The sequence below is a fragment of the Camelus ferus genome, chromosome 15 (genome assembly GCF_009834535.1).
Source record: "Camelus ferus isolate YT-003-E chromosome 15, BCGSAC_Cfer_1.0, whole genome shotgun sequence".
In the NCBI taxonomy this organism is placed as follows: domain Eukaryota; kingdom Metazoa; phylum Chordata; class Mammalia; order Artiodactyla; family Camelidae; genus Camelus; species Camelus ferus.
Window position 1 is genome coordinate 704,911 of NC_045710.1, and position 16,775 is coordinate 721,685.

The 16,775-nt window shown below is 52.6% G+C and overlaps 1 long non-coding RNA gene across 13 annotated transcripts; it reads right to left on the minus strand.

The window, feature by feature from the left end:
- Positions 1-1,332: 1,332 nt before the first annotated feature.
- Positions 1,333-16,361, minus strand: LOC116668858. 13 transcript variants are annotated; one of them, XR_004326059.1, is made up of 8 exons: positions 14,990-16,361; positions 13,809-14,880; positions 13,221-13,256; positions 13,021-13,123; positions 9,269-12,842; positions 6,850-9,189; positions 6,417-6,490; positions 1,333-6,111 (listed from the first exon to the last, which is right to left on the minus strand). It is a non-coding gene; the product is annotated as an uncharacterized LOC116668858 (long non-coding RNA). The 13 variants fall into 13 exon arrangements; XR_004326061.1 differs by lacking the exon at positions 1,333-6,111 and having other exon boundaries at positions 6,161-6,490; positions 14,990-15,676; positions 15,760-16,361; XR_004326065.1 differs by lacking the exon at positions 1,333-6,111 and having other exon boundaries at positions 6,161-6,490; positions 9,269-10,491; positions 10,839-12,842.
- Positions 16,362-16,775: the final 414 nt, after the last annotated feature.

The following is a 16,775-nucleotide window of genomic DNA, read 5'->3' on the forward strand; positions in this document are numbered from 1 at the left end:
CAGCTTCACTCTGACCTCTGACACCAGGCTGTCAGAGACGCTGCCTGGAGGGGTTCCAGGGACAAACCCACTGCCGAACATTCGTGCGAGAGTCCGGAGCAGTCAATCATTTCTCTAATGAGGAGGTCCAATATCAGGAAATTAAGTTTAGTGCATCATCCAGGCAACTGAGATGTGTTCAATCATCTTCCCAGTAAAATAAAACCTTGCAACCACTCTCGACAGAAGCCTGTCTTAAACCAACTGGAGAACCCATATTCACAGGGAGCCCCACAAACAACTGTAAACTATCACAATCATCCTTAAAACATGCTTGGAAGTTCTGCTCAATCTAATTAAAACATGAGATTGATTTTTTAATATAACCATCTGTCGAACTCCTTCCACACAGTAGACGTTCAATAAATATGCTAAATAAATAAGCAACTGAGAAAAAGAATGATGCTGCTTTAAACTGAATTTCTGCGTACCAAAGGACTGACTCAGCCCCGCTCTGTGCTCCCTCTGTGTGTGTGGTTCATGCGTGAAGGAAGCCGGCCAGGGTTACTGGGCAGCCTGGGGCTGCTCCTTTTGGAAATCATGACATAACTACTCCAACAGGCTGGTTGGGGCTGCAATGCCTATGCTGGACGGGAAAGTCATTCCAAGGAGAGGGAGGCGGAGAAGGCCCAGGGCGTCTGGACAGACTCCAGCCAGGATGCAACCCCTGAGTCTGTCAGAGAGTCCCCCGCAGAGACAATGAGGCCGTGGAGGCCACTCGAAAATCTCCAGCACCCAGAGGGCCCTTGAGAGCCCGACACCAGCGCTGAGCTAGTGACAAGAGGGTCAGGAGTGGGGAACAAGGGGGGCACCGAAGTCCAGGCGTCCGAGGTAGGACTGCATTAGTCTGTCACACACACACACACAAAGAAACCACAAACACACGCACATGCACACACTTGCATACACATGCACACACGTGTGCACACGCATGCACGGCATGTTGGACACGGGCCCGGCGATTCTGGGGCTGTTTTTGTACACAGGTCGTGTCATTGGACCAAGCTGTGGGGCTCCCTAAGGCAGCCGGAAATCCAAAGTAGACGCTACCGAGGAATTCTGAAATCACGGTGCAGCTCTGGGGCATGTCATTCCAATTAACCAACTTTCAAATGTTCAGATATAAATATATTTAAAAATTGTAATTAATGTACAAATTTTTAAATAACTCTAAACTCCCAAGGTTACAAAACCATGTAATTTCAAAGTGGCTGAACTTTATGTATTGTGAGCAGAAAAAAACATATCAGAACATATATATGTATGAATATATATTTAAATTTAAATTTCTTTCTTTAAATTTCTACAACATAGACCACAGTAAGATGTTATAGTAATTTACAGACAGTGTTCCCAGCAGGACGTCCAGGAAGGAGTGAACCATGAAGTTACACTGGAATATTTACCAATTATCTCTTTAACTAAAGCAAAACACTCAAAAATTTTAATTAATAATTATTAAAGCTTTAGTTTGTAGTTAGCTTGAAAATTCTAGAAACTACTTAACATACTGTATCTCTCGTCTATCAAATGTACACAACATACACACAGGTATACGTGTGTCTCGACCCCACTTCAGCGCAGCTGTAGTCCCACCTCTCTGCCCCAGCGACACGCTTCCCTAAGAAAACCTGCTTGCCGCCCGCTGACACTCCTAACGTGCCTTTACGAAGTAGTTACAACTTGTGGAGGTAGAATAAGATAAAGCACTGTGTCTCTGACCAAGAGCAGATGATTTTCAGTACACTCCTCATCTATCAACAAATTATTTTTCAAAATAGCCGGGAGACAAAATAAATGGTCGTGGTCAGAAAAGAAGCACAGCCCCGTTGCTTTTACTGAACTTTGTATTTATAATGATGCCACTAAATTAACTTTTAATTAATAAATAACATAGACATAAAAGGGAAAAACAATGTGTTAAATATTTAATTATGCTGACATTTTTGAAAAAAGGTGAAATGCATGGTAAACACTGGCCTTCCCCTGTAGTGGCCAGGTGTGCTGCAGGGTCTGTCTGTGAGGACCAACAGTCACAAACGACTCCGTGACCTGCTCCGGCATCGGTGACCTTCTCCGTGGGTCACACTTCCCGGACATGCAGCCCAAAGCTGCCCATCTTCCCACGGGGTCAGAAAACACAGTTCAGTCGTTTTATTTGGATTTTTTGTGAGCATGAAGGAACAGGACACATGCAGGTAGGAAGCGTCTTAAGCCTTAAGACAATTTGGGTCGAGACTGTGAACAGCCCATGTCCCAGTGAGCTCCAGGCACGGTGGCGCCACCCGTGTGGCCTTCTCTGGGGTCCAGTCTAGCTGTCTTCACAGAGAACCTGCCACACTTCCTGATATGTCCCGTAACACCTCCTAAGGTTCTCACCTTCTCAGGGGTCAGAGGAGCGTGGCTGAGGGACGTGACTGGGCCCACCGCGTGGAAGGAGGGAGCGTCCACTTTGTGGAGAAGCTGCCGGGAGCATTTGAGCGCCTGGGACTCTCTTGCTGTCTCTCCTTGTTCACAGAATCCCAGGCCTGGTGTCCCGTGTTGTCCTTTGTCCTCACGTTCACTCTATCTTCGCGGCTGGTTTCAGATCTGCCGTTTAAACCTGGGGACTCAGGGCTGGGGACTCGGCGATCCAGGCCCTGGGAGCGGCCGCCTTCACCCAGGGTTCTCAAAGTGACTTCCCATTACAGTGGGACGCGAAGCTGCCCTGGGTAACCACTAGACCAAGGCGACTGTTTACAGCATACTTCGTGATCCCTTAAACTGTCTAGAGTTGCAGGCTTTGGAGAAGCACTGACTTATAGTGGCTTTAAGTATTAAGCTCTCAGGAGACCTGCCCCCGCGGCGTCCCTCACCCACCCAGCGTGGTCCCCAGCACACAAGAGGAGGAACAGCATACACAGGGCCCCATCCTGCCACCGGCCCCCTAGCAGGAGCCCCGTCCTCAGGCTGGGGCCGGCCTCCCCGTGTGCCTGTTACACACACGGGCCCCGAGTAACACGGGGGTGCTGTCTGCTGTGGGGGCCTCTGCTGGTCTGTCTTTTGGTTCAGTGGCTCTTGTGCAGTGTGTCCATGCTGATTCACATAGTGGGAGGAGGCGACTTTAACTGCTGTGAACAAGTCCAGGAGCGCCCGTCTCCCTGCGAGGCACCAGTGGGAATTCTGTGCTCAGGGAACCAGACCCAGGGGCTTGCACCCCTGGGGCTTGCCATCTCCTGGGAAGACAGTCCCACCAGCCGCTGAACATAACACGTCTGACCGCGACCATGGGAAGTAATGTTTATGCTAATGATTAAAACAATGTTTATCGTCGAACCATGCTGGATGCTTTTCTGAAAATAAGCACCTGAGTATTAGGAGTGTAATTCATACAGTGATAACTTATCACATGAAACGCAGGAAAAGTACTTCACATTTCAGGAGCAGCTCCCAGATTCAGGCGTGGCAAAAACATTGAGAAAAGTGATGTTTTAGAAAAGAACTACATTAAAAATAAGGTGTAGAGAAACCCTGATTAGAGAATAAACACAGATAAGCCCAGTAGAAAACTGAAAAAACTTGAAAAAAGAGAAGTATGTGTGTTGCTTAAAAGAAAACTGAGGAGAGATGACGGCTGAAGTGTGGAAGCTGGGAGACGAATCAGTGTGTCGTTCCTGGTACTTACATGAAGGGCTTTTACCTTTGTGCAGTGGAGAACGGAGAACGCCCTTGTGGTGGAAGACACAGCTGATGGAGTTGGGGGACCACCGGGTAGGGCTCAGGGAACACCCACGTCCCCTCCCGCGGAGACAGTCTCCACGCACACTTGCTGAGTCACTGTTTACAAGTCTGGGCACCGCCCGCGGCTCCAGGGCCACAAAAACCGATTAAGAAGTCCCTTGCCCTTACTGCAAGTGGCCACCTGTGTTTTAGTGCTAGATCTTCTCACGTCAGACGCTGCATGGTTAGGAATATTGGTTTGGATTTGTTTGCTTGGATTCTAGGAAAATTAAAGCATAGGAGATATCTTCACCTCATTTATAACTGTAGAGTGTGTGCGTGTGTGTGTGTGCGTGTGTGCACGTGCACACATCTGTGTGTGGGGTGGGGGGAGAGAAGAAAAGGAAAAAAACATCAATTTATCTAACAGGAAAATGCATAAAACAAATACTTTTATTAGGAGTGGAATTTTGAATTATAATAATTTGATATCTTGAAATCTTGAAGAATTCAGTTAGGATAACTTTCTTTAAGAAAAACGACTATCTAATGATAATGAAATATTACTGCTCTCTGCAAAGGACATAATGCGATGGATTTTTCCATTCTCCTGTAATGGTCACTGACATTTCCAGAGTTTCTCTTCTATAAATAATGCAGCCAAGAGGATGACTATGTGTCTCCTTGGGATATGCCTGATAGGTTCCTTGAAGCACAGACAGCGGGGATCGCTGCACGTGCAAATCTGCCGCGTGCTCACTGCTGTTCAGCGGTGTCTTAGGTGGCGGAGACATTGACACTCTGTGCATCCATTCACGGTCCCACGTGACTCTAGACACTGACCAGAACGTGGCATTTCTGGGCTGGTATCTTGCTGGAGTTTTGCTGTGCACCACCCTGACTACTAGCGAGGCGCCCCCTGCTTCAGTATAGTTATCACTGGGTATTTATCTGTGCGCAAAGTGTGCTATCTTCTGCCCGTTGTCACAACCGGGCTCGGCATTTTGCACTGTCCTACAGCACTTCTCCATACTGTAGAAGCTAATTCTCTGTGGACCACATCGCTCACTGCACCTTTCTAACACATCTTGATACTTAGTAGGAAAAGTCGCCATGCCATTTCTGTTTTCAGAATTCTCTTGTTTACATAAAATTTAAGGGCCATTTTCAAGGCCCATGTAAAACCCTACTGGGATTTTTATTAGAACCACAGAGAACTTATAGATTCATTAGCGAGCAGAAGGCATCTTTTTCATACTAGGTGTTTCTATCCATGAATATCGTATGTGAATCCCTTGATTTTTCTTTCATCTTTTTCAAGAAGTGGTAATTTTCTTCTCTGTAAACTCTTGGTTTTACTGAGCAAACAAACATATCACCTTCAAATAGTAACAGTTTATTTTTTGAATCTTTGCCTCTTCTGTTTGTCTTGGACTATTATCTAAGAAGGACATTACCTACAGCTCACTGCCGAGTAGAAATGCTGTCAGCAGCCATCTCTGTCTCTCTTCTAATCAGCTATAATGTTTGCTCTATTTTCTGGTAAATAACCTTCATTAGTTTTCTGATGTTTAGTTCTTTTGATTTGCTAAGAGTTATTTTAGAAAATCATAAATGGGTGTATACTTTGTTCAGATGCTGTTTTTTCTCCATCTATTAAGGAGATCATATGGTTTTTATTTAGTCTGATAGCAATTTTCACACAGTCATATGTTTGTAATGTTAAAACCATCTACTTCTTTCTGGGATCACCCTAAATTTGTCTTGATACATTGTTTTGTTGTTGTATGTGTATGTGTATGTGTTGTGTTTATATTTTGCTACAGATAATTTAAGTAACAAAATGAACAGTCTTGACTTAATACATACAAAAATTCACCGTCAAGTTTTGGAGATGTTCTTCTGAAGCACACGTGGAACATTCCAGAGCTAACCACATATCAGGCCATAAAACAAGTTGAAATCATTACAAAAACTCAGTGTAAGACATAAAACTTTTCTGACCACAGTAATATTGTTAGAAATTAGGAGTAAACTGTTATTTTAACATGTAACAGCATGAACAGCGTTTGTAAAGTAAATTAAATACTTCGACACATATTACTCATAGAGGAAAAGAATATCAAAGAAATTTTAAAAATATGTACAGATAAATAATAACAAAAATACCACATATTAAATCTTTGGAAAACAGCTAAACAGTATACAGAGGGCAATTTATAGTCATAGGTACTCAAACTAGAGGGTTTTTTAAGGGCTGAAAAATAATAATTTAAGAATATAAGTAGGCCCCACGCATCTAGGTCATGGAGCTGTCACTCACGGTCACCTCTGCAAATGGGCTCCGTGGTCTAGCGTCCCCGTCCCCGCCACCTGTGATTGTGCGCCAAGACCCATGAGGGGTGGCCGCCAAGCTTTCCACCAGCCCACAAGCAAAAGCATGGCAGCCACCCCATCCTGCGGCTCCCTCGGGACCACCCCCGACTCCGCCCGGGGCTGCCCAGCCCCACTTCCAGGACCAGCTCCTGCGGGAGTGCGGAGCACCCGGGGAAGCCAGCCCCCACCACTCGGTCTCCCCAGAGCCGGCCCGGCACACTGGTGGGCTAGCTGCCTTCTCGGGAAGCCCACTCTCCCGCTCAGGGCCACAGTGCTGGAGATCCCAGAGCACTTGGACTCACCCACACCTCCACCAGCACGATCATCTGTGCCCTGGCTCGGGAGGCCGTGGAGAAGCAGCTGCCTGGTGGCCAGCCTGCAGAACGAACAGCAGGCCCCTGTCCTGAGTGGCCGCCACCAGCTGCCAGGCTCCCTTCCAATGCGCTAGGCCCACAGGAGCCCGCCCCCTCCTCTTCCCTCCCCTCCCCGAGACTAAGCAGGCTACGGCCAACAGAAACAGTTGGGTTCTTTAACATCAAAACAGCAAAACGCCAAAAAGGAAGTTGAGAGAACCCCTCTCTTTGCTATCCAAGCCACACGAGAGCCTTGCTGGCGCCTCATAACCCTGTGCCTTGCACCAAGTAGACAATGAATTCCCAGCAGTCATCAAAAATACATATATGTAACTGTTTATGCCATTAAACTAATCAGATGGGTGGTTTAAGATCTACTTACAAAACGACTAGCAGTCTCGAAGGCGTTATACGAGTCGCACCAATGCGTCAGTAGAAAGATGGGAACCAGGCAAAGGGCATCGCTGAGCCGTCTGGGTGTGAGGGGCCGGGGCCGGGCTGTGGGCCCCTCTGGGCTGTGGGACCCTGCTCTGTGGTCAGCCAGTTTGCCCACGTCACCTTCAAAGGGGCTCTGCTGGTCATGTCCCCAGGCATGGAAGGGCGCCCCCAGAACTAACCGCAGGTGCAGTCACTCAGGACCTCAAGCTGAGCCGGGGTGGCGTCCTGTCTGGGGCTGCGGACCTGCCATGGGCATCAGAGGTTAGGAGGCCGGGGGCGGATGTGAGGCCGGCCCCCAGGACTGGGGGAGGGGGCCATTTGACTGGACACAGGAGGGCGCGTCTACACGTGTACTTGTATTTACACGTATTTCCACATTTCTTCATTTTCTGCTGCAAATGCCAGAGTTCCAAGGTGAATCTTAGCCGTGGTGTTCTGCCAGCTTCCCTTCCTAGCAGCCGCCTACGCTGGGCGGCCGAGCCAGCCACACCCTGCTCCTTCCACTGCCCCTCCCGAGGGGCCCGGCTGGTGTCCTGAATGAGGTGGGATGGCGACTGGTCTGTCCCGAACATTCGCCACAAGAACGAAACGCATACCACACACTCAGTGTTTAGATGAGAGCTGCAAAGGGCTGAGGGCACCTATTTGGGTGAGAATTTCATGAAACATTACGCTTTACGTCAGTTATGTCTGTCTTACTAACTCTGTAAATCTGCTCCCTTAAATATCTGTCATTGACACATGAAATGTGTTACTGCTGCTGAACTGGATTTTTAAAAGTCAAACTTGATATTTGCATGTTACTTCACAATGACTAAAATCTCTCATACTATGAAATTGGCTTTCCTTATTTTGTGAATAAAAAGAGCTTCATAATCCTATTCTTAAATGGTATCTTTAGGTTACTATTTAAAGTGATAATTTTAGCTGTAGTTGAATACATTTTGCTTCATAAAACTAAGGCACTTGGGGAGGACGTAGCTCAGAGGTAGAGTGTGTCCTTAGCATGCACGAGGTCCTGGGTTCAATCCCCAGTCCCTCCATTTAAAGAGGTTTAAAGAGATACAGCCTCACATGAACCACTGATTTGACCTTCACGCCTGTAAGCGTGTTTGCGCAGTACGGTGAGCATCACGCAATCTGTACACGTGTGTTTAGCAGGAAAACCAAGGAATCTGTACTTTCCCCAGCAGCCGTGACTGGTCTTCCAAACTCTCAGCTTCATGGGGTGTTTTCACAACTAGAGTTAGAGTTGGGGTTAAAGGGAGGGTCTCACCGATCAATGGATTAACTGTCTTGTCAGAATGAAGAATGTGAGAAACAGGAATGTCTGCTCGTGTTGTTCTAGGAAAGGCTGACTTGTTTATTCAGGATGTGAGGTGAGCATGGCGCCCCAGGGTCCCAGTGTCCTGTGGCCCCTGGTGGGGGAGCTGGAGGAGAGGGTCACGGCCGTGCCCACGGCGAGCGGCACCAGTGCAGGTGCTCTGGGAAGTGGGTGCAGGGGACGGGCCGACGCCCCCGACTCTGCTGTGACACAGGCCTGGCTGGGCGGGAATCCGGGCTGTCGGGCTCCCAGAGGGGGTCTTTCAGGAAACACCCAGCTCTGGGATTCTCCCCGATTCTGAGGTGTCTGCAGGTGCAGCCCTGGGAGGGGCTGGCTGCCCCGTGGATGGGAGGGAGCACCAGGTTTGGCTAGATCAAGCACCTCCACCTCAGACTCTGCACTTGAACCCCACGGGAGTTCCTCACCAGGTGGGGGGCCCACACCGGGGTCGGGGTGGGGCGGGCAGCCAGTGGATGGGAGTCAGCCAAGTTCAACTCAGGTGCAGGAAGGAGAGGCGGGTCCTTCATCTGCAGGAAACTCCACGACCAAGACTTGAAGGTGGGACGGCCAAGCAGGTGTTTGGGGCGTTGGTACCAGCGCACAGAGGGAGGAGCCCTGTGGGTCTGACCCGGGGGACCAACAACAGCTGACAGAGGAGGGGATAAATGGATGGACAGACGGGTGTGTGGCGGGGACCAGACTGGGAACCGGTGACAGAGCTGCAGGTGACGGGAGGGCGTGGAAGATGGGGTGGGAGAGTTCTACAGAGAAAACACCAAAGAAGTCACGGAAGGCCTCAGGCTGGGGCGCAGGAAACCGAGGTCCACGTGTCTGGAGGCGGTGGGACCAGCATGGTGTTCAGAAAGGCGCTGGTGCCCCCTGCCGCCTCCGCTCGGAACAGCTGCCAGCCCTGCTCTCCTCCCCCCGGAGGGAAGCACCGCGTCTGAGGCCTGTTACTCACTGAAAGGAGAAACACAGGGGCAGGTGCCGGACGTCTACTTTAGAGTCTCGCCCCAGCCTGGTCGTTCCCGACACTCACCTGGAAGGGACACAGGGCACAGACAGGTGGTGTGGTTCCAGGTAAGACAGCAAAGGAAGGAAGGAGAGACGGCTGCAGAGCACTGTTCCGGGCCTCCCTTCCGAGGGGGCGGGCTGCGTGGCTGGGGGGGGAGGTTCCTGATGGCCCTGTCAGGTCCTGCAGGAAACGCCTCCCTCAGGAGAGCCCCTCCATGGGCCTCAGCAACATCTGAGCACCAGGGGGTCTCAGGGAGAAACAGGCCCCCAACCCACCCATGGCAACATGGGGAGTCCCCAGAGAGTTTCTCCTGTAGTCCATCTGAGCTCCAGGGGCGAGTCGTGCAGCCGCCTTCTCACCTGCAGTCCCCCGTCCATTCCACAGCCGAGCATCCAGGCAGCCTGCTGGACTCTGAGACCAAACGTGGGAACGTCTGTGAGCATGCCGGGGAGAAGGTTCCGGAAGTGCAGCCCTCCCCAGCCCACCCACAGCAACAGCAGGTGCTGTCCTGGGTCTGGTTTCCCAGCCCTTTCAGAGTTTGCCCGGACCTCCCTGAGCCAGGGAGGTCGCCTGGAAAGGAGGAGTCACTTTCTCGGAACACAGTCTGTCAGGCAGTATCGTCAGGACGCACAGGGCGGCAGGCAGGGGCTCCCAGCGTCTCCACGGTCATCGCTTCGCGTCCATAGCTGTCACTGGGGAAGAGTTTTCAGACGGGGAGAGAGCTGAGCTGAGCTGGGGGCCGGCGGGGCTGGGGCAGAACTGACCACTCAGGGCCTGGTCAGAGGAGCCGAGACGCGGCCTGTCCAGGACACAGGCTGAGTCTGGAAGTCAGCATTTCTCAAATCTGGGTGATGTGCCCACCCTTTAAAAGTGGGGAAATCACCCAAATTAATTAATTTGAGAACTCTTTGCCTAAAAGACGAAATTTCTTTAATTCTATCAATTATTAAGTATCACTACAAGATAGGCCTTTCAAACTGCCAAAGTTAGAGATTATCACAAAAATGGAACCAGGCTTTGAAACACGTCTTCCTCCAGACTCGGCTTCTGACTCCCTGGACCCAAGTGAGCAGAGGCAGACCCTGATTTGGGGGCGCCTTGCAGACCCCTCCTGGAGAGGAAGGATGTAGGCTGTGACTCGAGGGTGAGGGGCATCCGACAGCCCCGGAGCACATGTGGGGCTCGTGGGAAGCACTGCAGCCGGACGCTGAAACCTGCTGACCCCGGGCACGAGCGGCTCTCTGCAACTGAGGACGGAGCCAGTGAGCACGCTGTGTGCACACGGGGCTGTGAAGTCACACAGCAAGGCCCTGGGCCAGCCAACCGCGGCCGTGTGGGTGCAGGCGGGGCACAGCTTCTGCACAAAGCACCAAACAAGGCGGGTGGAGGGTTTACGGACCGGGAACCGCGGGGCAGAGCCGGCCTGTGGGAACGCGCTGGCCGCCTCGGGGCCGACACCCTGCCCGGCAAGCCGGCGGCTGTGCCCCTGGGGGCAAGTCACAGCCCCCCCACCGCCTTCCCTTACGGGGCCAGACGGCAGTTTACTTGTGTGTGTGGCGCATATGAAAGTGAGTTCAAACATGTCTTTCCTCACCTGGCTCTGGAGAAACAGGAGCCGACGAGTATCGACACCCAGCAGTGAGCGCTGTGTTTGGATTCCGTGGATTGGCTGGGTTTCATTCCAAGAGCGCTTGGGTCACAAAGTCTGGGCTCCCTTGTTGTCGATAATCAAAGATGACTGACAGTCACGCTATTCTAGGTGTTACCAAAATGTGCTGATAGGAGTCACAGCAGCTGCTGCGATGGAACTGGCAGAACAGCTCAATGGACTGCCCTCTCACGCCCCCAGACCTCTTTTCATTAACCTGCTCACGCACTGGCCCTCTTCTGTTTCCCCAGAAACACAAGCTGTCCTCTTTCCCGCTCTGCTCTGGATGGTAGCCTCGTGCCCAGCTCACTGAGGACGGTGACACCACCTGCGCTGGTCTCCTTCTGGGCCAGCGTTTTCGCGTGTTCTGCCCCCAGAAGCCACAAAACGGCAATACAGAGCGAATGTACAAAGAGCTGAAGGAAATGGTACAGATTTAACCTACTCTTCCAGTTCTGACACCAAATCCCAGGGGCTGCGGATTTTCCTCACCACCAAGTGATTCTCGACGCCGGCTGTGTGTGTTCCCACTCAACTCAGTTCTGACACTGTCCGCGTGGAGATGGCGCCAGACCCCACCTGGGTTAAGGGCTGTGTCCTATAAGAGCCCCTCCACCCCCACTTCGGTTGTCACCTGGGTGGCCAGGACATCACCTGTGCTTCTGACCAACAGGTCAGGGCTCCTGTCCCTGTGGGGCCTTCACATCCAACGTGGGTGGTGACTGAACTCAGCCTCCCGCCCTGCTCCCCTCCTGGGGGGTCGGAGGTCGGCTGGGACTCAGACCAAATGCATATTTCTCATTATAAATCACAATATCACAGCATTACACCAGGTCCTTGCAGTTTTAAAGATAATTATTACTGGAACGTTTTGGCCATTATCTGTGTATGAGTTTGTGTATTTTTTATAAGGTACACTAACACATGTATATTTTATACATACGATTTGCCAAGAAGAAACACCTGGCTCTGCTTACAAGCGTCCGTACGCACGGTTGTGTTTCCCGAGTCTTCGACGGGAGGACACACATGTACGTACAGCAGCGTCCACACCAGGCCCGTCCCTGAAACTTGCCAGATGTGCGCATCCCTCCTGTTCAGATGTGGAGCCTGGGACAGCCTCCCGCCCGGGGAAACAGGCTCCTCGTGTGAAGGCGGTGACACTCGGGACATGTTGTTGGCAGAGCAACAGCACAGCCTGACCTGCGGGGCTGAGGGTGTGGGCCACCCTCCCAGACACTCAGAGCAACACAGGGGAGGGGGCTGAAGAGCCTGACTTTCAGGAAGACCTGCTCAGGGAGCCAAGGAGGCTTCCTGGGCCGTAAAGCTGGCAGCATTCCTGCGAAGCAAACCCACGCTGCGCGGGAATGGCTACTCACAATTCCCAGTGCTTCAGATCCCAACGGTGTTTGCATCTTATTCACAATTTCTAAAACCCTGAGACACTTCTACTCGTAGAGCAGACCTGAGTTATAGCCTGAAAGTGCAGGAGACAGTTTTGTGCAAGATGTTTCGCAGATATGGCATTCTGGTTTCTTAGAATAACTGCTTTATCCTTTTGCAAAGAAGCCACTGCTTCCTGAGTGACCTCCCGCTGCTCACGTTAGTCCCAGGAAAGAGTTAAGTTTGAAAAAGTGAAATTCCCTTGTCGGCCTGCCGTTTCATCCTTCAGTAACACCAAAACGTAATTCAGGTTTAAGTATTAGGAATATTTTTCTCTATATGAAAAATATAGCCAAACAGAACAAAATGCCCATGTACCTATACATGAAGATTTAAAACTGTAACTGCGGTCATTCTTTTCTAATACAGATTTGGCAAAAAGAGAAAAAAAAAGAAAAGAGGGCCTTTGAGCTGAGCGGGGGCCAAGGTACCTCGGACGTCGGAGGTCCCAGGTGAGCTGACGGCTGTGCTTACTCCAAGTGCCAGTCTGCCCGCGTCTCCGGGAAGCTGCGGAGACCACAGGGGACACTGGGTTTCACTGACCAGGCGGGTCAGGACCGTGCAGGGCACACTTCCCGACAACACTTGGCTCGTATCAGTGAGGTAATATTTTCAAGATGACTCTGAAATGCATCGTTAATGAATTAAGAATGACACACCTGCAGACAGTTGGAGCAACACATACCCTTAGGTGCAATCCTGAGCTCTCAGAAACCACACGATCGTGTCGGCAATCAATGCCGCCGTCATCCTGTGTTCCCGAAACGTGGGCTGCGCGCCAGGCACATCTGTTTTGGCAGAAAGAAGATCGCTTTTTCCAATTTTCATGCCATTGCATTTGCTAAAATACCCTTTTGCACTTACAGCTCAGGGCAAATATCTTACTTTTTTCTCCCCTGCGGACTTCATGCTTCCATAGGACTTTCCCGAAAACAAATTGGAAGAGTCGCGTTAGTTCTTCAGTAAATATTCACAGCCAGGACTGCAGGCGCTGTGGGGAGGACACAGAAGCAACGACACAGCCCCGGGTCCTGGAATAACTACTGCCGTGTTCTATTATCTGATTTGTCTTGTATGACCTGGTTCGTGCCCTCAGGGAAGTTATCTGCTTAGACGATACGCAAGCACTTAAAGGGATGGGTGAAACCAAACGCCGTGTCCTACCATTTGTTCAGTAACGACCACATGCCAGACCCCAGGTAAAGTGTCATGTTTTCCATGATTTCCCCTAATTTTTGTCAAAACATCCCTTCTTCCCACTGAAACTGAGGCTCAGAGAGGTTGAGTGTTTTACCAAAACTCAAAAAAGCAGAGCTGAGACACGGAACCAGGTTGTCAAATCAGAGCACATCTGTCTCTTCCCACCATGCCCGCCCTGCAAGACCTCCATGCGGCCACTGTCGTGGGGTCTGCAGGGCCGTCTCTTTAGGGGCCCTGATTGCCTGCGTCTGCCCAGTGCACGTCCAGACTCACAGCAGGGTCGAGGGCTGGCCCGTGGGTCCCCAGCTACAGCCCCCATCGGCCGGACTGCAGGCGGCGGTCATCCCAGACGTTGTTGGCGGGACTCAGTTCCTCAACGAAGGCCTCCTGCAGCTCTGGCCTCTCCAGCCTGGCGGCTTGCTCCACCGGAGCCGGAAACAGGCAGAAACAGTCACAGCCCAATGGTGAGGTGGCCCTGTCGCTCTGTGCCAGTTGTTGGAAGCCCCTAAGCCCAGCCCACACTCAGCAGGAGGGAAGCTCTCGGGGCCTGAGCACCAGGACCGTCCCTGAAGGATGCCAGCTTGGGGGGGTGCGGGGTGAGGGCATAACTGGGTTGACAATGAATGAAATTTCACTCTCACCAAAGGACAGAATGTTCTCTGAAACTCAGAAGCACAGAGCCCTTGACAGCTGGTCCAAAAGCCAGTTTGAAGGAGAAACAGCTGTGATGACGTGGGAGAGGTGGCAGGGGTGGGGGGAGTGAGTGGAAGGAGGTGGAAACACTGTAAGGCCATGAGGACCCTGGAGGACCCCCGAGGCACAGCGTGGCCCCCATGTCCTTTCCCAGGCTGACACGAGGGCTTGGGCAGAGGGGAGGGCGGTTAAAATGCAGATCTGTGCACGGCATGGGAGCTGTAGGACCTTCTCAGATTCCAGGCAAAGTCACCTGGGAGCGATGGCCTGGCTTCAGGACAGTGTGGGCAGCAGGGGGACTGGAAGGCGGGCAGACACACTGCTCAGCGTCAAGGTCGGAACAAGGGCAGGGCTGACACTAACGGTCTTCATGTTGGTCCCTGCAGCCACTGGGCTGGGCTGTGTCCACTGTCCCCACCCTGTGTGGACAGGAGGGAAGGGGGCCTCCTCCACCTATGAGCACGGCCGCTAGACTGTCCAGGGAAGCAATGTCCATCCCGGGGCCGGGACCCCCGCCCTGATGGCCGGGCACTGCTGCCGGCGTCGTCTGCTCGAGCCCACACGCGGGGCAGCAGGCACATGCACCTCTGCTCGGGGCTGGTGGAGCTCCGGACGGCGAGCTCCCAGGAAGTCTGCGTCCTCTGGGACCTGCCTGCAGAGACCGCCGGGAAGTCAGCTTCCCTACACTGCTTATCACCAGATTTTCCTGCTACAAGCCTCCATTGCAGGGTGTGTGTGACACCAGATCGTGGGAAACTCACCAAGTGTTCAGCCTCTTGTTTACTCGAGTGGATGCGATGGAATCAGCAGCAGCCCTGCCCAGAATCTGGGGAGTGAGTTTCTGGAATGGATTCTAAAATACTTGCAACACAGGGGTGGGCGTTGTCGGCCTTTGCAGTAAAGTCCGGGTCAATTACGAGCCGCAATGCTCTGAATTAATGCCACGTGACAGTGTGTTCAGGCTGCTTAACAGGCAGCGGTTTTAAAGGGACTTGACAAACTGAACTCTCGGCCTGTTTTCCCTTCGAGAGTCTGTGGTGGAACGCCCCCCACCGCCCTCCCTGGGAACGAGACGAAGAGTCTGCAGAGCCCAGAATTACCGCCCGTTACGCTTTGCTCGCTGACTGGGAGGTTTGGTGTCTCAGAGGCCCCACCACCCTCTCCATCTGGTACAGAGGGACCCTGTGAGCCGGTTCCACTCCCTTCAAACTGCTCCCAACAGCAAACCCGCCAGTCAGCACCCACAGAAACTAGGGATAAACTAAAGAAACACTTTTCTCAGTTCCAAAAAGCATTTTGAGGCCCACCGCGTGCTAGGCCTGCGGGAATCCCCAGGGACTTGGATCCAAGCCGGATGAGAACAGAAGGAGGAAACGCCAGGGCCCCAGACCCCTGCAGCCCCAATGTCCCGAGCTTCTCCTCACGAGCCTTTGACGGTGAGATTTTTCCTACACATGGAAAGAAAAGCTTTGCAGTCTATGAAAGGGTCTCACACAAAACGATACAGAACACAGTGAACAAAGAAACGCACTGGAGGTGCAGATTGGGGCCCGCGGGGGAAGAGCCTTAGGGGGGTCTGGCCTCTGTGACGCCCTCCAGGACCCTGCGTGGCCGAGGAGGTGCTGGCAGGGACCCCGGGGGCCGTCCCAGGAGGCAGGGCGCCACGTGACAGCTGGTCGCAAAGACGGTGGCAATCTGATGGCAGGAAAGAGGTGGGAGCCCCCTTTTCCCCGTGGGGCCATCCCAGGCCTCAGTCCACCCAGTCTGGCCTGACACACCCTCCACCGGGGTGGACAGCGCTCTAGCAGTTGCTCTTTTGGGCTCCTCTGGAGCTGATGCCCCCAGGGCCCCCGCCCAGCCTCCCAGTGCAGGGACCCTCATGTGGCCTCCTCCCTGATGATGCTTCTCCCACCGAGACCCCTCACCACCTCCTCTGCCCGTGTCCGCCTTCTTACGGACGTGGGGCAGCATCCCACTGGGAGGGAGCCCTCAGCCCGCCTCTGCCTCTTCCCCCTCCTGACTCGTGGTCCTGAGGACCTGGGCTTCACCGGGGGGCAGCAGCCTGTGCCAACCAGCCGCAGGCAGGGACGCTGATTCCTGGCTCCTGGCTCCAAAAGCTGACTTGCTTTTCTACATTCACTTGGTTGAGCTCAGAGGAAATCATTTCACACTCAGGAAAGCAAGGAGAGAAGCAGTGGGGCGGAGACGTGTCCTCCATGGGGCGTCTGTGCGTTTGAGTGCAACCACACACCACAGACCATGGCCTCCCCACCTCCCACGACTGCGCCGCCCGCGTCCGACCCCCGGACGTTCTGGCCAGGGCTTCGAGACCTGCCTGCAGTTCAGGTGTGGAGACTCAAAGTGGCCAAGGCTGTAGGACCCAGGGCATCAGGCGCCTGTGAGAGTGAGGGACTCCGGGGGGCGGGGGGTGGCAAACCCCAAGGGTTTGATGCCGACCGTGATCTCAGTGCAGCCGCATGGTCCAGGGAGGGAACTTCCCCTCTGCTGGCAAGGGGCTCCCCAGGTGGGTGCACCCTGCTTGGGGGA